This window comes from Talpa occidentalis, unplaced genomic scaffold (assembly GCF_014898055.3).
Source record: "Talpa occidentalis isolate TD23 unplaced genomic scaffold, MPIMG_talOcc4v2.1 talOcc4.3, whole genome shotgun sequence".
In the NCBI taxonomy this organism is placed as follows: Eukaryota; Metazoa; Chordata; class Mammalia; order Eulipotyphla; family Talpidae; genus Talpa; species Talpa occidentalis.
Window position 1 is genome coordinate 16,198,119 of NW_023603184.1, and position 26,986 is coordinate 16,225,104.

The following is a 26,986-nucleotide window of genomic DNA, read 5'->3' on the forward strand; positions in this document are numbered from 1 at the left end:
GTGAGGCAGTAAGTTTCTGTGGAATTTATTTTAGGCTGCTAATTTTCTGATAATTTGTTATACAGTGATCAAAAAAGACTAATGCATCTTTGATGTCCTTGGTACCTCAAACAGACCTTTAAGATCATCAGTAAATTGATAGAGATAACTAAAGATCTTGGCTAATAACCTGTATTCCTGAAGTTGTTCTTATGTGTTTAAGGAAAAAGAATGTCTTTTTTTTTTTTTTTCAGGATAAAGGTGACCTTCTGATTTATTTGGACTTATAGTTCTTTTGTAGAAAGCACTTTCCTTTGAAGATGATATTATATCCTGAAACAAATAATCTAAAGTCTGTTATATATTTCTTGTTATTGGGCATGTGTTTTACCTAACTTCTGAAATCTAATGTTATTACAATAGTAGTCTTTTTATTTCTATATACCCTGAATAAGGAAGTAATTACTTTTGACATTTTTACCTTTGCTTTTTCCACTCCTCTGCTTTGAGTGCTCATGTGTTAAAAGTCCCCTTTTCATTGTGATTTTTTTTCTGCATCACTGAAAATTTGCCATTTAAACATTTACGTTAAGTATGAAATTTGAATTTTTAAAATTTTTATTATTTTTTTTTACTTATATGAAAATAGTCCCTTCCTCCAGCCAGTTCAAAACATATTCAAATAGTCTTGCACATAAAAGACAGCCATTTCAGTGCAAATTGTTGTTTTCCACTTGCAAGCATCCCAGTCTCCTTGAATCTAAAATCATTGTCTTTTTCAAACTGGCAGTTTGGTTTAATGTCTTTTGTTCGTAGAGGTAAATGCTATGTGTGATATAAAAGAAACAGGAGGTGAAATATATGCTCTGAAGAAACTGCCACACATGAGAGATAGAACAACAAACAAAAAGAAACATTTGGAACACCTACAGTAGTCCCAGAAACCCATACTGGAGCTCTTGACTCACTCATACCCACCTCCTTCCTCTCTCTCTTCTTCCCTGGCTGAATTATAAGAGGCTCCCAATATCCTCCCTTTTTTAAGAGTAAATACACCCTAACTACCACTTTGTCTGTTTTTATTAACTTCTATAATATAAGCTGCTAGAAGCATTCTCTCATCCCTTTAATTCTCAGTTCTTCTTCCTTGACCCACACTCCCCTTCCATCCTTCCATACTAAGACTTAGGATTTGCCTGCTGGAGCTTCTCATTCCTGATCAACAAATTCTTTTCCTTCTTTCTCCTAAATTTTCCTTTACTTCCTTCCCTCCAATGAGGAAGCCACACCTTGAGACTTTGCTTTGCTCTTAAATCTTCTCAAAGGAAGTCTGCTTGTCTGAGGACTTCTGAGCAGCGCCCTCATATTCACTGTGATTCCAGACCGTAGCTCTTTCACTGTCTCATGGAAATTCCAGTTTTCTAGTGGGATATACCATGTATCTGGGCTGGGCTGCCCTCTACTCTTACTTTGTCACTGTCTGCTGGTATGACGTTAAGACTCCTTTTTTTAAGGAACCATGTCCCTTGTAGTTCAGTGATGGATGTTACTATCAGAGGTCCTTCTTAATTCCTCAGTATCAATGAAGGACTTCATTTTCTGAAATTTCCTAGAAACTTTTTTTCTTGTCCCATACCTTGGTTTCTTAATGTGACTTTTTTATTCTTCCTGTTTACATGACATATCTACCTTAAAGCAGTATGGCAACAGTCTTTCAATGAACTATTGAATTTTAGAACTTATTTAAAGATCATAGAATCCAGCCCCCTTGAGGAAGGAAACTGAAGCCTGGAGAAGATGAGACTTACCTAATATCTCATAACAAGTCAGTTATAAAGCAGGGGCTCTTTCCTGGCACCATCCCTCCTCCACCCCCTATAGAGTTCTGTCTGTGCTATAACAGGCGATATTTCAGTTTCATAAGAAAATATATATTTTAATTTTCTTAATTGCATAAAGATTAAAGGGAAGAGCACATCTATATCCATCCAGGTATGCTAATAGTTGGTATAAAAAATTGTCACTATTTCAACTCTTTTCAGGTTCTCTTCTAACACATTATATGTTTTACATTTCACATTACCACTTTATAGATGGTATTCTTAACTGTTATAACATATTGTCTCCTGTCCAGCCCTTAAATGCTGCAATGAAATGGGAAGAGTCTTTTGATTCAGACATCCTCGAGCAGCTTCTTATAAGAGAGAGAAATTTAATATTTTCTGTACTGAACAGAAATGGTCCAATGCTTGAAAAGGCTTGTAACTATTTGACAATGAAATGATTGTGGCAAGTTTTGGTTCTGTTCCCAAAAGTTCCCTTTCTCAATGAGTAGCACCACCAGCCATCAGGTACCCAAGCCGAAACCTATTGATCATCCGTACTAGGCACTCGTTCCCAATACAGTCAATTTCTAGGAACTGTAGATTCATGCAATTTTTGAATGATTCCTCTTGCCTTCTAATTGTTTACCTTTCCTTCAGTCTTGCATTTTCCATACTGTTGTTCTTTCTGAAATAAAAATGCCATCCTTTCACTCCCAATTTTAACTTAATGATTGTTATATCGCTTAACCGGGACAGTAAAGGTTCAGTCTGTCTGTCCTGTTTGTTTTTCCACATACACCTTTTTAATTCTACATTCTATGTTTCTATCCTCTCTTGCTTGTTCATCCAGGTCTTGCCTATAAAGCTTTCTTAAACTGGAATCTTTTCTGTCTTTGTTCCGTTAGCTCTTACTTATACTTAAGTTCTTGACTTAGAGGTCATTCATGGTGTCTTCTCCTGGAAGGTTTACCTGACTGCTGAGCTCATATTAAGTGTCTCTTTTATGTGCTTTCCAGTAGCCCTGTCTCTCCTTTAAACTTTGAGTATTTTTCTTACACTACCCATGACTATCTTTGTGATACTCAACTTGGAAACCCCAGAAATAAATTATAAAGGTAAGAAATATGAATGAGAAAACTCTTGGGTCAGCTCTTTTTTATTAAAACCACCCCTTCATTCCTCCAGTAGAAACTGTTCCCTTGTCTCTAACAACAGTCTTATTCACCCAACTAAAGTACTTTGAATCTATGAATTTATGAACTCTGAAATGATTTATATGACTCAATTAACTTTACAGCATTGTATGAAGAAAAAGGAAAGGAGATTTCTAGATAAATTTTCATATATATTTTAAAGATCTGGCTCATCTAAATTAGGTGAAGAAAGTATCCATCTAAATTTAAAAAAGATATCGTTGGTTGAGATGGTTGGTGTTTCTATTACGTTGTATTAGATTTAGGTCAAATTTGTTTCTTAAGGTGTAGAGCATGAGGGCCTTTTGGTTTTTGTACTAACACATTAATCATTGGTTAAGATTATAAGTTGATTTTACTGTTTTAAATTATTATAGAAATTGTTATTGCTGTAACTCCTCTTAGGCCATAATTTTAATGATATTTTGATTCATTTGATCAGTGTTTTTGGTCAAGAATACACTCCTTAACTATAACCTAATTTCTAAGAGAAAATAGAATCCCCATTTCAAAAATCTACTATGTGATATTTGAGTTTTAGTACTGCAGTACAGCTAAAAAATGGAGACAGTATATGGGAAAATTAGAGGAAGAAGTGCAAGATTAAAGCAATGGAATAGTAGTATAATTTGAGAGGCAGTTCCCTGCCAACTACTTCTCTGAAAAGTGAACTGTTGATCCTCTCTGCCATAAAGCCTGTCTTGGACCTCCTGGTCAGAAATCATGCTTAGCACAATGGCACCCCTCCCTCTTCTTTGATGGGAAAGACTATTGATGATTTTCCATCTAACAGTTGGGTCACAGCAGGTTGTATTGGAGTTCTTTCTGGACTCCTGTAAACAGCAGTTGATTAGAACTTTCATATTCGTTTGTTTGATTTATTTTCTCTGTGACATAATATTTAAGTACGCTCCATGAATCCAGTGAAAAACACAAAATGTTTAGCTGACATACTAAAATTATTTAGTTATGTTTTAATAGGAATAATTTTTCAAATTCACATTCATTGAAAACTCATGAGGAAAGTAAGGCATCATTATTTCTGTATTGGATAAAAGTATTATCTCCCATCGAGATTTTTTTATTGTTATGTCCTTCTGTACCCATTAATGTATAAGAATAAGTCATTAGGTGACCTCTAAAAATAACATCTCTCTGTATTCCATTAATAGTATGAATTTACATTTGGAAAATGGATTTTCCAGTTAATCATTATGTATTAATTTTGGGGAATGTCAAATTTATCTCTTCTGTTTCCCTTGTGAAATACTGCTCATGACTTTAATTTTCTATTTTGACACAACTTTCACTGAACATAGAGTACTTATGTTGTCGTACTTAGGAACCTGGAAATTCATTAGAATCAAGAGGAATAGCTGCATCCAAATCGATGAACTGTTGCTGATTCTTTAATACCTCCAAAGGGAAACCAAGCTTATAAAATCTTGCTAACCACCTTGCATTGAGCTGTCACCTTCAATGTACCTTTGATATACTCACTTTTTGTTAAAGGGGAAGATGGAAAACAGAAAGTGTATCATTTCATTCACACGGACTTTGTCTGGAAGTGCGGCTGTGATATGATTTCTGTCAGAAACAATCTGCTTGATATTTCTCTGTCTTTGCTTGGGAACACAGAGTGCCCTGTCTGTTTTCTATCCCTGGGTGCTGGGATATGCTGCCTTGTCAAACAGCATTTGTCTTCACTCACTACCTGCTTGTTGAGTACAGTTCAGCCTCACCATGGTGGCAGAGAAAGCCTTAGGCTGCTCAGCATCTGTCTCTTCTTGTAATTAACTGTAGCCCTGGATAGGAAGCAAAACAGAGATTTTGCGCTGTGAAAGAGTAATGTGTCCAGACAGGAGTTTCTAAGCAGGGGAAAGATTTGTTAGTGTTTCTGTTCAAACAGGAAAACACCATTTATTTTTTACCTCAAAATGTTTTGAAGGCAAAATGACCATTGACTTTCAAAGCAAACTTTGGAAAGCTCACTTAATATGCCTTAAAAACTCTTTAAAAATATTTCACTTAACAATTTTAGCATCAAATAAAAAGTAGTAGTATTTATTATGCATCTTATTTTATGACTAAAATAAGAATCCTTGAGTCAACACTGACATAAATGACTAAAAAAATAAAAGAGGAAGAGAGACTCTTTGATACAATAGAATGTCAACTAATAAATCCTGAATTAGGAAAAAAATCACCATTTCACAACCTCAAGTAGTAATTGGATGCCAATACTAATGAATGAAAGTTTGATAAGCATCAGAATATAGTCTCAAATTATTCTCTCACTGATTACACATTTGTGTGTATAACAACATATATTTGCTATATAAATATGTAAAATACTGTACATTTTGATGTCTGTGCAATTCAATCTGGGCAAGGGACATAAGAGGTTTTTCATTTTCCTTTTTTAACTTTTCCGTAAGTTTGAAACTATATTAAAAACGTACCAAATTATAGTATTCACTTTTTTTTTAAAATTTCTTCTCCAGTAACTGGCGCGTGGCTTGGGCTTGGCACTTTTGACAAAGTATTAAGAAAAATGCATTATGCTACCCAGAACCTTCACTCACCAGCTGCCAACAAAGCTTCATTATTGTAGCATGTTCCACAATCAAAACCTGGTCTCTCTTGGGAAAAGAGTGACATTCTGAATACTTGCCTTACAGATACCCACTTAGAGACTTGCCATCCATGAGGATTTCTAAGTGAAATGCGTATATCTGCCTGTGTGGCTCTGTGATGTATTTTATAGTACCCTTTGACTTTATAGAAAAGGACCCTGAAATTTAGAAAATGAATGCTTGCAATTCTTCCTATGTCATTCTTAATAAGCTTGCTTTCAGGAACTAGAAGGCAAAGAAGCCTCCTCTTCTAAGACCTTATTGTGTAGCCATAGCAGCCCTGATAATTGCTTAAATGAGGAAAAGACACTAAATATTGTAATAAAGACTGCAAACAGTATTGAAAACAACGATACTAAACTCTTTCCTGGATATTTTTGGTATTCATTTAATATAGAGCATTATGATGCTTGAATGAATGGATTTCTACATTAATTTAAAATTTGAAATTAAGCAATCCAGTGTGTGTCTCAAGTAGCAAATAATACTTCTGACTAGCTGATTAGGCACCCTAACTTGCTTCTTCATGCAATAGTGCACTCTGTATTACACTTGCTATTCATGATGGACCTGACCGCTCCTTCATAGTTAGAACAGACAGACTCTTTTATTTAGTGCCTTTGATTTTTTCTTATCATTGTTTTTTTTCTGGTTTGTGACTAATAGTGGTAGGTTGCGTCCAGTCTCAGGCGTCAGTCCTCTTTGCAAATTGGCCCAGCTTGGCAACATTGTGAGATAGTCTTTGGTGTACTCCTAAGATCTCCAGTAATTAATTTGTTGATATTTGTAATTTTGATATGTATTTTTCATTAAAAAATACACTGATTTTTATATGTGTTTAGAAATAAAAGTGCTTCCACTTTTTTCTATTTTTTTGTTTCTGTTTTTTACCTAATGTTAGAAGAAGGCAGTAGGAGTCATATTGTCCACAGTCCTTATGTTAAGGTTTAGGAAGCTACTTCTCTTCAGGATTAGAATTGGGTCCCAGAAATCTTCAACTTGCTTGGAAATCATGGCTGTTGGCAGGACTGGAGTTTAGACCAAAGGTTTCAGGTCCCCTGGGACAATGTTGCCACGCTCATAACAGCCAAGAATCTGTTTGATGTCTTAGAAATTCTTAGAAATTGGGCCTCTCCTGGTGGCGCAGCGGTTGAGCGCTGGGCTATGAAGCTGCCTGCAGCCTCTGCAGCAGTGGTTCGATCCCTGGCCGGCTGGCGAGGGTCCCACATGGTGCAACAGATCTCTCCTGCTGCGTCCGCTGCTCCCCTCAGCAGCGTATTTCATCTCTCTGCCTGTTCTGCTCCCCACTCTGGCTCTGGTGAATCCTCTCACCCTCCTTCTCTTCTGACTGTACCCAGTGCTTGTATAAATAAATAAATAAACAAACAAGCAAACAAACAAATAAATAAATAAATCTTTTAAAAAATTTAAAAAAAGAAATTCTTAGAAATCAAAAACATAACTTTTAAGTAAAATGTATAAGGAAATTATACATAATACTTGTAAAACTTTTTGCTTTCAAATAACTTTAGATTTATAGAAGAACTGATAAGATAGTACAGAGTTCCTGTATCCATTCTATTCAGCTTCCCCTAAGGCTGACCATGGCACTTTAGCCTGGGTATATCAGTATTAACTAAGCTGGAGACTTGCCTTGGGTTTCCCTTGTCTCTCCATGGATGTCCTTTTTTTCTAATCCTAATCTGATCCAGGATACCAACTGCCTTTGGTAGTCATGTCTCCTTAGTCTCCTCAATGTGTCAGTATTTCCTTTCTTTCATAACCTTTATCCTCCTTCATAGTGGTCAGATATTTTGCAGAATGTTTTTCAGCTGGAGTTGGTCTAAGGTTTTCTTTTTAAAAATTTTATTTGTGGGCCTCCCTGGTGGCGCAGCGGTTGAGCGCTGGGTTGCGAAGCTGCCCGCGGCCTCTGTGGCGCCGGTTCGATCCCCGGCTGCTCCCCGGCCACCGGAGGAGGGTCCCACATGGCGTGCAGACCTCTCCTGCCGCCCGCTGCTCCCCTCAGCAGTGTACTTCAGTCCTTCTGCCTGCTCTGCTCCCCGCTCTGGCTCTGGTGAATTCTCTCACCCTCCCGCGCTTCTGACTGTACCCAGTGCATGTATAAACAAAACAAACAAACAAACCAGCAAACAAATAAATAAAGCATGCCTCTATAAAAAAAAAAAAATATTTGTTTATTTTTGCATAGAAGGACAGGGGTGTAGGCCAGAGGTGTGGGGGATGAGAGGATTCACCAGAGACAGAGTGTGGAGCAGAGCAAGCAGATTTATTGAAATACACTGCTAAGGGGAGCAGTGGTTGAGTCAGGAAAGGTCTGCTGTGCCTTATGTGGGTTAGCTTCCCGGCTGGGGATCAAACTCAGGCCTTAAGCGGTGATAGCACTGAGACTTAACCCCTAGGCCACAAGGGAGACCCTTTCTGAGGTTTTCTTATGGTTAGACTGAAGTTACACATTCTGGGAAAAATAGCAGAGAATTGATGCACCCTTTTCATTGCTTGATAGCAGGCTGTGCATGATAGCAATATAATATAACTGCTGATTTTAACCTTGACAACTTGGTTAAGGTGGTGTCTGCTAGGCCTCCTTACATAAAGTTACTAGTTTTCCCTTTCCATACTCTATTGCTTAGAAACAAATAGTTCCTTCAATCAAAGGGAGGGGAATTGAGCTCCTATGGAGCATGGAGTACTAAAAAAATTGTAATATATTTAAGACACTACAGTAATTACAAATATTTGAGAAGAGATACTTTGGGTCTATGCAAATATCCAATTTCTCATCAGTTTTGCTCACTAAATTAGTATTTATCTGTGGCTCTTGCCTGCTATGATATCCTAATGGTGATTTTTTATTTCTCTCTTTTTCTACATATATTTTATTTATTTATTTTTTATAGATTTATTTATTATACAAGAACTGGGGTATGGGCCAAATGCGCAGGAGGGCGAGAGGATTCACTAGTGACAGAGTGGGGAATAGAACAGGCAGACTGATGAAATATGGCTGGGATCGAACCCATGCTACAGAGACTGCAGACAGCTTCACAATGCTGTGCTCAACCACCTGCACCACCAGGGAGGCCCTTTTTCTACATTTATTAACTGGAATTTTTAAAGGGAAAATTGCTTCATTCTCCCCCACTTACTTATCTATCCATGCTATTAATATGTTCATATGGACTAATGGATAATTCATGTTATTCTTTGGGTGATAATCCAACATTATAATTATTTAAATTTTTGCTCAAATTTTTTGTCTCAGCCATTGGGATATCTTTTGGATTGGCTTCTGTGTCTTTTTGACACATTATACTATTTTTCCTCCTTTTTAACTCTGCCTTGCTTTCTGCTAGTACCAGGTGCTCCAAGATCATCTAGTGTGTTCACTGCCTCCACCATAGAATCAGCCATTTCTCCAGGATGTCTTAGTGTACATATTGCTGCTGTGGTGTGTTAGGTCCTCTTAGTGAACAGATCCAGAAAATAAATGTATATATTTATGCATATGTGTGTACATATACTACCTTTGAAGCACATGGATTTATATTTATTTTGTGTATATGGTTAAGTAAACATGAGTTCATACTGATGTGTTTGACTGATCCAGCGCTACAGGCTCATTCTAATATTTCTTGGTTATTTGTGAGGCTATTTGAAACTTCTTTCTTTGACAGTGAGAAAACTGGCTCCCATCATATATATTTTCTTATTTGTTCAACTTTAATATAAATGTAACAGTGTCAGAACTGCTAAACCTTACTACTATGAGAAATAAGTGCTCTATGTAAGTCTTTATCTTTAGCTTTCCAATATACAGACAGAAAATGTGTTTTCACAGTTTATTTAGGTTTTATCCTTCCCACCTCTTCAGTGAGATCACCTTACATGTCTCTAATACAGTTAGATGGATTTATCACAATCTGCCTTCAATCCTGGTTCTCCTAAAATTCGGGTTGGTTTTGTTTTGTATGTTTATTTATTTTTTTAATTTTCATACAGTAAAAGTCACTTTTTCTGGTACAAGGTGCTATGCCTTTTCTAACAGCATAGAGTCATGTAATCACCATCTAGTACCATAAAGACTACTACTCCCTGGCAACAACCTCAATTCCTTTGTAACTACCCCTCCTCTCAACCACATTCCCAGGCAGCTTCTGATAACTTTTCTGTCACTCTAGCTTTGACTTTCCATAATGTCACATAAGTGAAAGCATAGATTACATAGATCTTTACATCTGTTTTTTTTTTTTTTTCACTTAGCAAAATGCATTAAAGATTCGTTGTTGCTGTGTGTATCAACGGCTCATTTCTTTATTGCTAAGTAACATTACATTGTATGGCTATATGACATTTATGTCCTCATCTGTTGGAAAACATCTTGGTTGTTTCTACTTTTTGGTGATTATGAATAAAACTGCTCTAATTATTTCCATGCATTTTTTTGTGAAAACATAAATTTTCAGTTCACAGGGGAAAATACTTAGTAGCAAGATTGCAAAGTCATATGCTATGTGTACATTTAATAAATATCTGCCAAACTGTTTTCCAAAGTGATGATACCATTTTGCATTCTCATAAAAAAATGAATGAATATTCCTGTCACTCTGCATCCTTAATAGCACTTGCTATTAGCAGTGTTTTTGTTTGTTTCTGTTTGGTTTTGTGTTAGCCATTCTAGTAGGTGCATGGTAACATTTCATGGGGATTTTCCTAGTGACTAATATTGTATGCCTCTTTTCCTGTGCTTCTCACCACCTATATGTCTTCATTTGGTCAAGTGTCTTTAGAACATTTGCCCTTTAAAAACTGGGTTGTTTACCTTTTTCACTGGTGAGTTTTAAAATTTCTTTATATATTCTTGGTACAAGTACTTAATCAGATATGTGATTTACACACTTTTTCTCTTAGTTTGTGTCTTCTCACCCTTTTTTTTAAAGAATTATTTATGCATACAAGAGCTGGGGTACAGGTGGGGGGTGGGGGAGAGGTGAGAGGATTCACCAGAGACAGAGTGGGGAGCAGAACAGGCAGATATACTGAAAGACACTGAAATACACTGCTGAGAGGAACAGCAGGTGAGACAGGAAATGTCTGCTTTGCCATGTGGGTCACCTCCCTGGCTGGGGATAGAACTGGTGCTGCAGTGGCTGCTGATAGCTTTAAGTGCTATGTCTCAACCCTTTGCACCACCAGGAAGGTCTCCTCTTAACCCCTTGCACCACAAGGGAGGTCCTCTTCTCACTCTCTTAAAAATGTTTTTACAGAGCAAACATTTTAAAATTTGGTAATAATGTAATTTTTTTTCTTTAATGTATTGTGTCTTTAGTGTTATATCTAAGAGTTTATGGCCAAGCTACCATTTTTTCCTAGATGTTTTAAGAGTTTTACATTTTGTCATTGGACTGTGACCAATGACATTTTGAGTTAATGGTTGTATAAAGTGTGAGGTATTTATCAAGGTTCATTTTGCTCTGTTTCATAGAGGCATACAATGGTTTTGCACACTCATTGAAAAGATTAATCTTTCCCCCAATTAATTGCCTTTTATCCCTCATTAAAAATCAGTTACCTGTCTAGATGAATCTATTTCTGGGCTCTACTGTACCAATATTTTGTATTTCTACCCTCTCATTAATATCATACTAGTTAATTTCATAGCTCTGTAGTAAGATGTTGATATTGGGTAATGTGAGTCTTCCAGCATTGCTCTTTTTCATAACTGTTTTGGCTATTCTCATTTCTTTGTTTTTTTGTAGACATTTTAGAATCAACTTGCCAAAAATCAATGAAATTCTTTGCTAGAATTTTTATTGGGATTACAATGAATCTGTAGATCAAACTGAACAAAAGTGAACCTTAACATCTAATCAATATTGGTGTCCAATTCATGAATATGGTGTATCCCTCCATTTATTTCTATATTTGAAAATATCCATTGATATTTTGTAAGTTTTAGTCTATAGATCGTGTGCACATTTAGAAAAGATTTATATTTAAGTATTTTTATCTTAATATTTCAAGTAATTATAAATGTGTTATTTTTTAATTTAGTTTTCATTTCAGTTGTTCATTTCATGTGAAAATGTGATAAATCTTTATAAGTTGATCCTTATGCTACAACCTTATTAAACTCTCTTACTAGTTCTAGGAGTTTTGTTGTAGAATCTTTGGGATTTTCTACATACACAAAATGAATTGGTACTATTTTACTTCTTCCTTTCCAATGTGTGTGTCTTTCATTTCGTTTGCTTCCACTGGTGCACTAGCTTCCATTACTATGTTGAATAGGAATAGAGAGGGCATCGTTGCCTTTTTCTTAATTGTAGGGGAAAATCAGTCAGTCTCTCCCCATTGATATATCATGTTAGCTGTAGTTTTTTAAAAAATACTTTATCAGGGTAAAGAAGTTACATTCTATTCCTAGTTTGCTTTGAGTTTTCATCATGAATACATTCAGAATTCTGCTGAATGATTTTTCTGTACCTATTGAGATGATCACATGACACTTTTTACTTAATTTGTAATTTGGCAGTTTGCACTGATTGATTTTCTTTTTTTTTATTTAAATTTTTTTTTTTTTTGTGGGACCCTCGCTGGTAGCTGGGGATCGAACCGGCGCTGCAGAGGCTGCGGGAAGCCTCGCAGCCCAGTGCTCAAACGCTGCGCCACTAGGGGAGACACTAAAATATTTTATTTTATATAATTCTTACATCATTTTTCATCTTTGCACAATGTATGCATTTTCATTATGGTTATATTCCCCATACAATTGCACCCCCCCCTTATTTTGACTCTCGCTTGTTGATTTTGATTTTTACTTTGTATTGATTAGTCTTTTTCCTGGTCTCTTATTTAGGTTTTCTAAATTCCTGCTATGAGTGAGACCATCCGGTATTTTTCTTTTTCTTTCTGACTTATTTCACTGAGCATGATCCCTTCTTGCTCCATCCATGTTGCTGCAAACTGCATGTGTTTATCTTTTTTGATTGCTGAGTAATATTCCATGGTGTATATGTACCACATCTTGATTCAGTCATCTATTTTTGGGCATTTGGGTTGTTTCCATAGCTTAGCTATTGTAAATTGCACTGATTGATTTTCAAGTGGTGAACCAGTCTTGATTTCCTAAGATTAATCTCACTTGGTTATCTGCTAATTTATCCTTTTTTTTTTTTTTTTAAGTATTGCTGGATCTCATTTGGGAATATTTTGTTGAGGATTTTCTGCATTTATATCATAATTTTATATGATTTATTCACATGGAATGCCATTTTACTTTTTCAATCAAATAGAGCTTAGTTAATATTCAAGAAAGTTAAACCTATTCTGTGACTGAAAAATAAAATTAACTTAGTTGATCTAGAATCTGATACCAAATATGCAAACTGAATTGAGTTCACCATGAACTCAATACTACAGTGTAGTATAAAATTCAGGACTCACCTTCTTCTTAGAATATAATGCATTAAAACAAATTTTCCCTAATTTTGTTTTAGATTCTTCATAGAGAAAGATTAATAGTGACAAGCAGGAAATTGTCACTTTTCCCAAAACACTACAGAGTGTCTTACAACAGACATTAGACCAGATGACTAGCTTTTGGATGTTTAGATTTTTCAGTTGTCTTTTTGATAAAAAATTTTCAGTCTTCCTTAGTGCCATCATGGTCTCTCCAGGCATCTTACAGTGTACCCAGTGAGGCCAGCTGAGGGTGTGGCCCACCAAATCTCCATGGTGATGAGAGTATTAGCCAGTCTGTGACGGTATCAGTTGTAAGTAGGCAATACTTGGGAGACAACTCAGAGATTGTCACAGCCTGCTTTGGAGTTCTGTCTTGAATGCTTCAGTCTGAGAAATCAGGTTGGTGTCCATCTTTGATTGGACTGTCAGTGAGTCTGGGTTTAAAAGATTTCTCAGAGGTCAGATCTTCCACTCAGCAGTAGGGAAGATTACTCTGTTTAGTAACGTGTCTTGGTTGGTCTTCAGTTATTATTTGCTTACCAGAGAGGTTAGCCTTCAGCCAGTCACTATTTCAGGTATTGCTCTACTCAAGGTAGTATTCAGGATTGTAAATTTAACATATGATTGAGAGAAAATCAGAGCATTTCTTATTAAATGATTTTACATTTGTGATTTTATAGTTAGCGTATATCAAAATATTTATAGAAATAAATATAATTTTATTTGTGTCTTTAAAGAGAGAATTTTGTATTGTACTTTATTTCCATAACATTTCTTTCTTAGAAAAAGACTCAGGGAGCAGATCACTTTAATCTTAGTTTTCCAGCAATATCCATTAGCATACAACATATAGTAGGCCCCAAGAAATGCTTGTTGAATCAATAAAAGATAGATGAAGTGCTTATTTTCCTTCTTGTTTTATCTTTATCACTGATTTTCAATAAATTTAAGTTTTTCCAAATAACATTATAAATTTTTTTTCCCCTAATGTGCTTGCAATGTGCACTCAAAGGAATACCGTTTATTATCCATTTATCTGGAAAAATTTTGTTTGTATATGTATGGGTAAAAAATCTTTCCTGAATAACCTCTTTTGGTGTCATGTGTACAGATATCTGCAAAGTATATATATATATTTTTTAAGTGGGAAAAAACAAGGACAATGAGGCGAGAGAAAGAGGAGAAATCAGGTGCACAGGTTTGCACATGTGGGCTTGTGGCCAGAGTGACATCAGTGCCCTGTAACCTGGGTAGTGTGGCGTGGGTCCTGAGCAAGCATGTCATCCAAAGCTTCCTAAATCAGACCATCTTAATCCAGTTGCCAATGAATTTTCCTTCACATTGCTCAAAAACTTGACTTTCACCACCCGTATTGTTCAGTCTCTAGAATCAAACTTTTTGAATCTTGACTTTTTGCCCTTTGAGATTACCCATCCAAGCCCATCCTCACACTGGACCCCCTTTTTCAAACCTGGTCCATTTCTGGAGCCTCATTCACACAGGTGTGGGGGCTCCCGCCTCAAGGCAGCCCTCTCGTGGCCCTCCCTCCTGTCTGCTCCACAGGTCCGCGGCCCTCATTACAGCTGAGCACCTGCTGCTTCAGGCCAGCCTCCTCATGGTTACCAGGAATGTCCCTTAACCCTCCTTCAGCAAGCCGTTTGTCAACTGCCTCACTCCCTGGCAGCACCTATTTTTAAGCCAGCAATATTACAGCTTTCTCACATCAGCTTCTCTTCGAAACGCTCACTTAAATGTGGCTGTATTATCCTAGGAAGCTTCCCACCCCAGAATTATTTTGGAATGGCATAATTTCAAGTCTACTGGCCTGGAAAATGTCACAAGAATGGGAAGTTCTCACCCATGTTACTTGCTCGAACATAAGTTTGCTTCACTGCACTTGTGTGATTAGCGTTAGTGAAACTGTCTATTTGTGGCATGTCTTTACTAAATAACTCTTTAAATATAATTCCACTGTGTAAATAACTTAATACACTTAATAAGAAGAAAATAAACATAGAATTGTATTATAAAGGCATGCAATTTATTATTAGCAGAGCCCAAATAGCCTCAGACCTCACGGACCTGAGGTATAAATAAAGTCATGCTACAGATGACTACATTTCCTGGCAAATTGCCCGCACCTGCTAAGTGGAGCACCTTAGCCTTTTTTAATTCTTCTTCCCTGTGTCTCTCTGGTTACTTCTGAGCATCTCCACAGTGTTTGGTGTTTATTTATGGACAGTCCTCTTTTTCTTATATTCTTTGACCAGGGCTACCTTGTTGAAAGCATATTTCCCATAAAGAGGGACATTATTTGCACTACAGGTGCTTCCATGACAACAGTTTCACTGCCCCTGGAGGCCTCTTCCAATACATCTCAACTCTACAAAATCTCCAGATGCCAAATAAAAAAGAGAGACGCTGTGCCTCCTTTGGTGTGTTCAGTGATGGCTCTCGGTTATGATCCTTAGGGTGCATGTGTCCACATGAGTTCTTACAGGAGTGAGAATGATTTTATTTAGTCTCTTGTAAGATATCTTATGTTGCAAGCACATTACTCAATTGCATACTTATATTCTGCTGTAGTTGATAGTCCAGTTCTGGACTGTTCTTTGTCTCTTAGATTCTGAAGCATCACCAGTTGTGCGAGAACATCTCCTTCACATTCTATTGCTTTCTTGGGGCTGGCAAAAGTAGGGGTACATCATCCTTCAATCTCACATTTCAAGTGTCTTGGATTCAGGCATACAGGCAGGCACACACACACTGGTCACACCCCAGCACTCCAAACACAAGACATCAGTCTTCTGAACTCCTCTGTCCCCATATTCTCAACAAATTTTGATAGCATAAGAAATTTCTGTCTCACCATTTCATAAGAGCAATAACGAATTGGTTTTATTTTTGGCGTCTCATGACACTCATTTAATATAGTTTCTTTATTTTGGAACAATACATTAAACTAAAGATTGAAAAATAACTGCTTTTTCTGATGTGTGTGACATGGGTTTGCACTGGTTATTTCTCTGTTCTTATGTTATTTGATCTCTCAAAGTATTTGACACATGTAACTACTTCCTGCATTTTAAACACTTCTCTTGGTTTTCTCTCCTACCTATTGGACACGCCTTTTCTATCTCTCTTGCCACCTGTTCTTCTTTGTTGTTCTAACTCTAGTTTTTTTTCTCTTCTTTGTTGTTTTAGCTCCAAATGTCGCTCACCCCAGCACCATGTCCTCTGCTATTGTTTTCTACCTCTATACACTGTGGATGACATCACCTGCTTCTGTGGCTCCAAAGTTCCACTGACTCTCACACCCATAGCTCTAATCCTAACTTCTGCAGAAGTCTCAGTTCCTTTGGAGTTAGGTTACATCACCTTTTTGTCATGAGGATGTGCTCACCACCCTGGGAACTCTCCAAACCCCATATTATTGAAATTTTTATGGAGAATTTATCACTTAACAAGAAGGATCATTCTGAGCCCTCCCTTCTCAAGGAGTGCTGAAAATTCCAAGCTTCTAAATTGTGGCTTGCTCTTTCCAGTGACCAGGCTCTACCCAGGATCCCAAGAGTCATCTCCTTAGCGCAAAAGACACTCTTACCACTTAGGAAATGCCAAGAGTTTCAGGAGCTTTGAGGCAGTAACTGGGGTCAGACTAATACAAATTTTCTAATATCTCAGAGGGTGTAACTAGAATATCAAACTGAACAAATCCCAAATAGAATGCTTATTTTCCTTTCCCAAACTCGCTTCTATTCCAGTCATCTCCTTTTGTCCATGTTTTCAAACTGAATACCTGGGAATATCTTCGCTTTTGTTTTCTTTTCATCAACTCCATCCATTACCAAACACAATCTCAGAATCATTAATTTCCATGACTATATCCTTAATCTATTTATTTTGATTTCCACTAAACTCTAGTTCCAGCTGCCTTCATCTGGTCTGCAGGAGTTGATTCCTAACTGCTCTGCCTGCTTCTATTTTTGTTCTCCGACCATACAGTGTCCATAGGCAGTCAGAGTGATATTACTTTTAAATGAAAATCAGTTAATGTCACTCTCATTCCTATTACTCTCCATTTAACTTCTCATCTTGCGAAACCCTACACAGTCTGGCTCCTGCTCACCTCTAAGATCTTTTCTCCCACAATGGACTGCTGTCCCCAGCCCACTCTCTCCCGCCTCCTAGCTCCCCTTCTGTTTCTGGAACTTACTAAGCCTTTTTCCACCTAGTGCCTTTGTACCAGCTGTTCCTCTGGCCCTAAATGCTTTTTCCATGAGCTTCACATGGCTCTTTCTTGTAATTTTGATCTTGGCGTAAATGTGGCCTCCTAAGAGAAGTCTTCCCTGATGACTTCACATAAATTAGTTACATAGTCACTCACTATTGTGTTATTATCATGTATTTTGATTCTCTGCACAACACTTACCATCAGAGGTTTCCTTTATTTGTTTCTTGTTTATAGACCCCCCATAATAGCAGTAAACTTGTTTCTCTTGTTCATGGCTTTATTCTAACTGCTCAGAACAGTTCTTGGCATTGCAGACAGCATAGGAAATATTTGTTTGAATAATATAATCTCTTTTATGACTTTTTAGATGATTAGATATTATATATGATATAATTTAATATGTATAATAACATCCTTTAAAAAAATACAGTAGGAGTAATTTTACTTGTCACTTCAGAAAGAACACCATTCCTTTTGATGGTATTTTTCAGTTTATGTTCACGTGTGTGTGTGTGTATTTATATTGGGATTTGTATTACTTAGATTTGTATTACTCTTAAGTGCTTAAATGGGTCATTTTTTTCTTTCTTCCTGGAAAAGAAGCCGCTAGTTATCTGCGAAACATCTATTCTTTAATTAACAAGAGTGGAGTGGGTCTAGTTCAAATAATTAACATCCTAGTCTTCACTGCAGATGTAAGTGGTCTCTGGAGAAAAAAAGTGGAAGTCATCAGGTGAAATCTTTAGGAAAGCTATTTAATAGATACTAAATAAGTTCTTAGGCAGGTACCTTTTTACCCTTGCCTTTTAACTTTCTGTTGCTTGGAAAATGGTTATGATCACTGGAACTACAGCAAACTCAAGAGAGGACATAATGCAAGAATAGTGAGAAAAAAAGAAAAATTTGGAATTTGGAATGGCTGTCATACCAACCTTGGGCTGTCATTCTCTGGATTTGTGCATAAAAGATAAATTAATTTCCATCATATTTAATCTACTATTATTTGAGTTTTCTGCCACATGTAAGCTAAACCTAAATACAAATTTATTTTAAGGGAAAATGTGGAGTTTCTTTGAATGTTGAATGTGCCAGAATGTCAATTTTAGTAAATTATTTTATAAAATGTTCTTTCTAGTTATTTTAAATATCTAAACAATTTAATAAATTATTTAATGTAATTTGTTTCCATAAATGTCAATTTCCATGTACTCATTGTCTTTTGATAGAGGCACTGTGGCTTGGGGAGAAGGCTATTGTCTTTAGAGTCAGATGATTATGGGTTTGAAACTTAAACTTGTCACCTATCTGGCCTCTGGCAATTTCTTAAATTATATGAATCAACCTTCCCCATCTCACATCATCAATTCAGTTTTAATAATAAAGTGATGAAAATATTCTATCTTTTGTTAGGGTTGTCCTTGCACACATGTATCTACATGTGTAAAACATCACTGGGCTATATAGTTAAGATTTCTAAATTAACTGTGTAAATTTTAATTGAAAAAAAATGGCATAACTCCTGTGCTCATTGTAGCACTATTTATAGAAACAGCCTAAATGCCTAATGACAGATAAGTGGATAAAGTGTGTGTGTGTGTATATATATGTCTATATATACACACTATATATATGTGTGTGTATATATATGTGTGTGTGTGTGTATATATATGTGTGTGTGTATATATACAGACATATACGTATACATATCTTATACACACACATACATACACACCCACATGATATTTTGCCATTTGTGATAACATGAATGAAACCGGGATGGGATAATATTAAGTGAAATAAGTCAGAAGAAGAAAGAAACACTACATGATTTTACTTATATATGGACCATAAAGAAACAAAACAAAAAAATAGACAACCAAAACAAACCCTAGAAATCTGGCTGTGGAACTGAGGCTACCAAAAGGGAAGGGGGAGAGGAAGAAATGGGGGGAAGAGGACCAGTGAACTATGGGAGGAGGGTTATGGGTGCTTTGGAGGGGGGTGTGGTGTGGCAACATACATTTGAAGAGGTGTGAACCTGTACCCTTAAACCATATAGTGTAGTAAACCAGTGTTAGCTTAAAAATGATTAATGAAAACAAAACAATCCTGCCATAAATAATCATGCTATAAATGGGGGTTGGGTAGTATGGGAGAGGAAGCCCGTACGCTCAACTGTTTTTATATGATTATTTCTGAGCTAATAAAGGAAGATAATCATTGAGGGCAAAGGATTCACTGGTTTCTTATTTTTAAAATTCAGAAAGTGAGATAAATACACTTTACTGGATGTGTTCACATAGGATAACTACATCATGCTGAGGTTTTCTCATTTCTTTTAGAGTGTCTTATCCGAAGACCTGAAAGATGCACAATTATTGCCAGGATAGGATGTAATTTTGTTCCTTATCCTGAAGCTACGAGGTTTGGGAAGAAGATCCAAAAGTTGAACTTTTCATTTAAATTAGGGAGTTGTTTTCCCCTTCCTTGGAATGATAGTTCAAATGGAAAGTGGGGTCTCCTGACTTCTGTAAGAATTGCTGTGGCCTGGGTGAAGTGTGTGGACTCTGAGGGCCTGTGTGCTCACCCTGCACTCTAATCTGCTGCTCCTTGTAGGACCAACATTTATTTCTTCCCTAGGTCTGTGAGTTGTCATCCCTAAACGGTTTTTCCTCCATCAGTCCCTTGTCCCATTGTCCCCAAATGTACTCCATCAGCACATGTGGAAACAGCTTTCCCTGTCATTTGGAAGGTGCCAATTGACTTCTGTGAGAGACAGGCTGGTTTTCACATTACACTGGCAACTATCCTGAACTTTAAAAAAACAGCTGTGTGCTTGCCAGCTGACCTGCTTTCAACCAAACAGCTGCTGCTTCAAGTCAGGGGTAGAGTTTAGAAATCATTGGGGGCTTGAGAGTCACTTTATGCTGACCTTTGCTTGAGAGTATGACACGTCAGGTAAGGAACTGGGTGAATCACTCCAAGTCAGACTGAGTCACTGTGGATGAGGCTCTGTACTGGCTCATCTAAACCTGCTCACCCAGAGATCAGACTAGCTGGATGTGCATGTGCAGAAGTTGTATCAGTCAAGTTATTCTCCTCCTTTTCCTCCACAGCTCTACAGGCTAAAATTAGTGATATTTTTGTGAGAGGAAACACCTACCTTTCCCAGCTTATTTTTTTAAGCAAGGCAGTGAAAATACAAACAGGAATGTTTTTTAGTGAAATGTGGTGTCAATGGCATGTTTTTGATGGTGAGGGAGAGGGGTGGTCCATAACACAGCCCATACATTCACATGCCCAAACACACACACACATTCACACACTCACACACACACATACACACACACATACTCTCTCACACAGTCGTCTCACATGGAGTGACTGTAACTACGGATTTAGATATCTTTATTTCTGTCTTCGTGAAATAAACTCTAAAAACCATGGAATAAACTCCATTTATTTTTCCTCTTTTTACCTCCTCACCTGTACACTGCACAGTAATTTAGCTCCCCAGGACAGCTTTTAAGATTCTAATCTTGTTCCTGTCCGGCACTTTTCTCACAGCAGTAAGGGAAGGATTGGCATTCCTCCACTATTGTATATAAAGGAGAATCCGTTCTTGGAAATAAGAGCATTGTTTATGTTGAAATTCCCTTAGCTTAGCTGAACCTTCGATTATATCGTCCATTCAGATAACCAGATTTTTACCCCCTGTGGTCTGTTTCCATTCTCAGAGAATTGTCAACAATTTATTTCTGCTCTGGTGATTATTTTCATGAGTGAAAGGAAGAGAGACATCTGGGAAGATTTTGATAACTGAGTCATGTATAAAACTCTAAGCATACTTTTAAAAGATACCATGTGATAAAATATAGCTTTTCCTAAAATATAGCAAATTGAACTTAGCTACTGCTGAGGTAGCATTTATAAGCCATGACTATTTATATAAATTGCATTGTTACCTTGATTCCAGATACCATGGAAAACATTTTTTATTTGTGGTCCATAATCTAAGGTATATTATTATTTGAAGAAAAAATCTAGTATGCTTTTTATAATTTCTAATGCCCCAAATGCAAACTAAATAATTTCACTATTTTAGTGGAAGTTTGGTAAATTTAGCAATAGACTGTAGAAAGCTTGAGGTGCTTTTTCAATGTTATACAATAAAATACAATAGAAATCCCCCAGTCACAAGCTAAGATTTGGCATTTACTTCTATGACATTTTGTTTTCCTTATATATTTACTCTATTCAATAGATACTTTCATCCAGAAGCTGCAGAAAGTTGGCAAAGACACATACTGGTCAGTGTGTTTTGTTTAATGAGAGACACTTGTGATTATGCTTTCAGAAACTGGTGAAACGTTGCTTCATATGCTGGCATTTCCATTGCCGAATATTTACAGAGACTGGAGACTATTCAAAGAAAAAGCAATTTTTGGGGGGATTTTGTTAAGTTCCATGTTTATGACAGTGTGTACAAAAAGCACATAAAAGGCATTTTCTTATGTATTCCTGTTATATTAGAAAAGTTCATGCCCCGCTCTTAGCATTTTCCAACACAGCTGTAGAGTAGTTTAAAGCCTATTTTTTAAATAAGTGATGCTCAATTTGTCTTTGATGATCCGGATGATTCAGGTGAGATGGGAGCACGGTCGGGCCCTTATTTGCATAAAAATTAATCACAGAAAAATGTAAATTGATAAAATTTTGCCTGGCTTTTTCCCCCTATTTGAGAACCCGTGGATGGCTCCCAGAAGCAATCATCTCAGTATGGGGCCGCATTGGATGCTGTACAAATGATCACATTTGTGTTGAATACTCACTCATTTAAATGTCAGCACTGATGGGGCGGTACATCAGTAGAAAAAATGAAAAATAAATACACAGCAGCTGAGGACTATCAAATCCGTGGGCACTCTTTAGAGATATATGATCTAATGTGAAAAAATTGCAGATTAATTATCCTTTTTGCAAAATGGTAATTGTTTTAGTATCACTCCAGAAAAAATCTGCAATTTATTTGGAATCAAACAAAAAACAGTAATGTTAAATACGTCATTACATCATTGTGTTTATTAGAAGCCTGCAATTAATTCCTAAGGCTCCTTCATCTTTAAAGCTGCATAAAATGAAACAAAAGAATGTTGCTATTAATTTTCAAACATATGCTTATCTTTCAAATCAGTCTTATTTGTGTGAAAAAGGAAGCAATGTTATGAAGTTTAGTAGATATTGTTTATTAACTTAATTTCATTGTGCTGATGACATTTCTGGTAATATATTCACAGATCCTATTAAAGAGGTAATGTTAAAATTTGAAGGTTTTTGTTCAGTGGAGTGTGACTTTAACTAACCATTGAAGAAGTTGTGGAGAAGTGTCTTAACAAAAGATTCTTTAAGAAAAACAACGGCGATACCAATAAAGGGGAAGAGAGAAACTATTTGTGAGATTCGAAAATAGAAACTCTGGACTATCATGCCATTAACATGCAAGAATTCTCAGACATGTAATATACATGAGTATTTGAGATTAAGAATTTGTTTAGCTATTTTACAGAAAAGAATGAAATCCCCAGATTTTCTTAAAAACAGGTATAAGTAATGTCTTTTTCACTCCAAAAAGCACTATTATTATCATCATAATAATTTTTATAGTTTATACAATCCATTTATCATTGTTTCTGGGTAGTTCTCCTTGTCTCTGTTCCAGTTGCTTTGGTTTGCTTTGGTTTGCATGCAGCATTGTAGCACAGATGGAGATTACGTTCTTTCTTATTATTGTATAACTTTAGCATAGATTTTAAATGATTGAAACGTTGAACACATCTTCATTAGCTAGGAAAGACAAAGTTAAAACACAGCTTTTCCACCTGCTGACTTACGAAACCCTCATTGGATTAATGTTGCATTAACCAAAGTCTACCATGGCAACACATTAAAAATATTTTGAGATGGTTGAAATCTCCTATTATTACCAAAGTTGCTTTGAGTTATCTTAGAGAATAGCTTTTAAACTTCAATTGACCAATACATAGAAACCAAGCCCTTTTTTGAGAGTAAATATCATTTAGCATGTAATTAAGAATAGTTAGCACTATGGTCACACACCATTTATGTCATGTAACAATGACATAACATTTAGCTCTGGTATTTAGCCCATCCAGATGACAGACTATGAACTGGACACTTCTGTTCCTTTACAAGTAACGATGTGTTTAGTTTCTATAACAGCACTGCAAAGTAGTCATCTTGTTATCCCAAGAGTGACATGCCCAAGGTCACCCAGCTAGTCAGAGGTGAAGCCAAGATTTAATTCCAGAGGTCTGGCATCAGACTGTGTGCTCTCAACCATTCTCTGCTGACAAATACCTGGTAGGCACTTCTAGGTGTCATGTGCAATGCTGACAAGAGAAAATGCTTTGTTTTCATGAATTTAGGATTTTCTTTTTACAATTGAAGTTTGAAATCTATTTTGAATTTGAGCGACATATTTGAAAATTTCATTTGATTGAAATCTTCTTTTAAAAAAATTACATTTTATGGACTATGGTGGAGGATAATGTGTGCTTTGGTGGTGGGTATGGTATGGAAATATACATCTAAAGTGATGTGACCTTATATCCCTAAATCAAATACAGTGTTTTATACCAGTGTTATCTCAATTAAAATAATACAATTTAGAAAATCTACATTTTATATCATCTTTAGACTGAAAGCTAAAGAACTACCTTCTTTGACCACTTTTAAGCTACTTTATGAAGTCACCTTTTATCTGGACTGTGTTGTTACTATTAAAATCAATTATTAAAAAGACTAAAAGAATTCCTTGTCCAACTTGGCATCATTTGCTAATACCACAAAATTTTAGAAACTCATGTTCTGTTAATTTCTCTTTCCTTGGTTTATGTCATTGTGCCCTTAAGGGCATTATTTTCATTAATTTATTATCCATCCATCCATCCATCCATCCATTTAACCAAGCCTCCTCTAAAATTGGCAGGCTGTTTCCAGCCCTGCAGTGGGTTTCCACAACACACAAGTAGCCAAACCAGCCTCTGTCCAATCTCTGCCCTACCCCATCAGAACTATTCCTGGGCTACTTTCATTATTGTGGGCTGCATACCAATTGCATGCTCTGCAATCAGGATAGAGTCGGAAGAAGCCATTCTAGTCCCTGGAAGCAAATTTGGGGCTGCTTGAAGTCTCAGAGAATGGTTTAGAAGTGAGGAGGATATATGTGGCCTCCAGGTTAACACCTCCCCTTGGATCCATGGACTCCATGCTCCAGTGAGTGAAGCAGGAGAAGGGCAAAAGGAAGTCCAGTCAGGCTCCCCAGCTCTGTGGGTGACTGCGTTCAGTAGAGTCTCCATGTGAGATGATGTCTAGGCACTGGGGATACATTGAAACAAAGTAGACAAAATCCTCATGAAACTTAGAGTCTAGTAGAAATAGACATGACTTCTTTTACATTTTATGCTACACATAGCATCATGCTCTGGCAAATGTATTGTTCAGATGTGTGTTTTCATATTGAGAATCTTTTGTATAAAGCACTGCATTAAAAGGAAAAATATAAAGGATCATTTCAAGAGACTCAGAGGCAATAATAAGTTGATGTTGCTTCTTATCTCCCTGAAAAAATAACTTCTCAATTATGCTGTGAATGATCAGAGAGGACATTCTTATATCCAGACTTCAACAATTTACTCAACAACATGTATTGGGCACCTCCTTTATGACAGACTTGAACTGAATTATACAAATTACTGAACAAACTCGGCTTCTTTCTGGGCAATAAAGGCCCTTTATGTCTAATGGGATGTTTCCCCATGAAGACTGTGTGATTCACAGAACTATAGGGATCTGAATTTATGCTGGGCTCTTCTTATAACCAGCTGGGTGAAGTCTTGCTGGAACTCATTTCCCTCCTTGAGAAATAATAGGCTAAAGTAGCCCATAAATTTTGTTCAGATTCAACAGAAGAATCATCTTCGGGCTGTGAGGAAGAATGTTTTTATCCACCGTTGCTCACAGTAATGAGAAAGGAAACATGAAAAAGCACTTGGTGAGATGCATTGGGCATTCCCTCGGCTCAGTATCTCACCACAGTTAGTGTGTTCAGAAGTGCAGAATTCATGCCCTTCCCATCAAGCATTTAAGTATACACTAATTCTACTAATAAATGTCTCCCTTATTTTAATACTTCCACTATAGCCTCATTTGGAAAATAAGATGACATTAAAATGCTTGAAATTTAGGGGCTTCCCTACATTGATTTACAGGCTGCCCTTGAAGCTGAGCCCAGAATAGAGAGGCCACACCATGGATTTGCAGCAATCTTAGTGATGGGGGCTTGGAAGAAAAGGGCATGGAGGGAAGAGAAAAAATGGGTAGAGAAAGGTTGATTTTATATCTAGGATAGACCCACAGGTATATTCTTTAACATAATTTTATTTATGGACCTAACATATAAACATTTGCCACTTTGAAAACCTAAGCTGTGAGAATGAGGAGTCTTGAGTGAAAGCATTTCAGGAGTGATTAATATTTTACACCAATATATTTATCAAATATAGGTGCATTTAGGTCAGCAATTGAGACTTTTCATATGGGCAGAGAGGTTCCTAATCTGCTTGCTCCTAAAGTCATTCTTTTAATGCCCAGAAAAATAACTTTTACTTTTCTTCTTTAACTGATCAACTATGACTCCTGTGGGAAACAATTCAAATTAGTTCCCCCCTATTGATCTCCCCTACTCCCTCATTCTCCTCATCTGTGTTGTAGTGCTGTGTTGTTGGGCACTTCAAATGTGACTTGTGCAACAGATGAATTTTTTTTTTCTTTTTCTTAATTTTACTTAACTCAAATTTATATGTAAATAGTCCTATGTAGCTAGTTGTACCACATTGGACAGCACAGCCGTGTTGTATCATGTTCAAGTCTATCCTGTCATTTCCTCCAACTAGGATTTTATACTTGTTTTTTTGTCTCCACAATGCTTACTACAGGATTATGTATATGTCTTAACTGTAGGTACTTTATGATTTTGCTTGTATTTTAAAAGATCAAAAGAATGAATTGCCTTCAACTATAGAGGGGGTAACTGCAGTCTTAGTCTTCATATATGAACTAGATAACTAACTGCAGTTATCTTTACCCTCCTATTTGTATAGGAAATATTTCTCAGGTCTCCTGTATCTAATTATTCTTCACATATGGGGCTAGACTCTGGGATTATAACCATGGTTGTGGAGAGAATCTCTGTCCTCACACACCTTGTAATTTAGTGAGGGGAATAGAAAATTCAACAAACAATTGTTGGTTGCATCTTAAGTAGTACTTGTTATAAACGTCCTGTGTATAGAAGCCCTGAATCCAGAAAGATCTAAGAATGTCACCCTAAATTTTCAGATTCATGTCAGAATAGGTAGCTTACCTACAATTGACATGGCTAACTATTAGAAAGCTTTATTTTGGTCACTTGTAAAATCAGAGTAATTTTAAACACTACAGCCCCAAACCAAACATGTTCACTTAGGGACTTTTTTTTTTTTTTTTTTTTTTTACAAAAAAGAATCCCAGTCTTCAACACCCCTTTAGAAAACAATGTAGCAATGTCAATGTCAT

General features: G+C 36.5%; 1 protein-coding gene and 1 long non-coding RNA gene across 3 annotated transcripts in view; one reads left to right on the forward strand and one right to left on the reverse strand.

Annotated features, from left to right (window-relative positions):
• The window catches only part of DCDC1 (doublecortin domain containing 1), a 333,033-nt gene that overhangs the window by 238,006 nt on the left and 68,041 nt on the right, over positions 1-26,986 (forward strand). The window lies entirely within an intron of this gene.
• The window catches only part of LOC119255396 (uncharacterized), a 73,179-nt gene that overhangs the window by 45,290 nt on the left and 903 nt on the right, over positions 1-26,986 (reverse strand). The window contains exons 2-3 of one of the 2 annotated variants that reach the window (XR_005127462.2): positions 4,499-4,803; positions 2,226-2,490 (exon numbers count right to left, since the gene is read on the reverse strand). This is a non-coding gene — a long non-coding RNA (uncharacterized LOC119255396). Of the gene's footprint in view, positions 1-2,225; positions 2,491-4,498; positions 4,804-26,986 lie in introns of those variants that run through there. The other variant, XR_008553465.1, reaches the window with a different exon arrangement.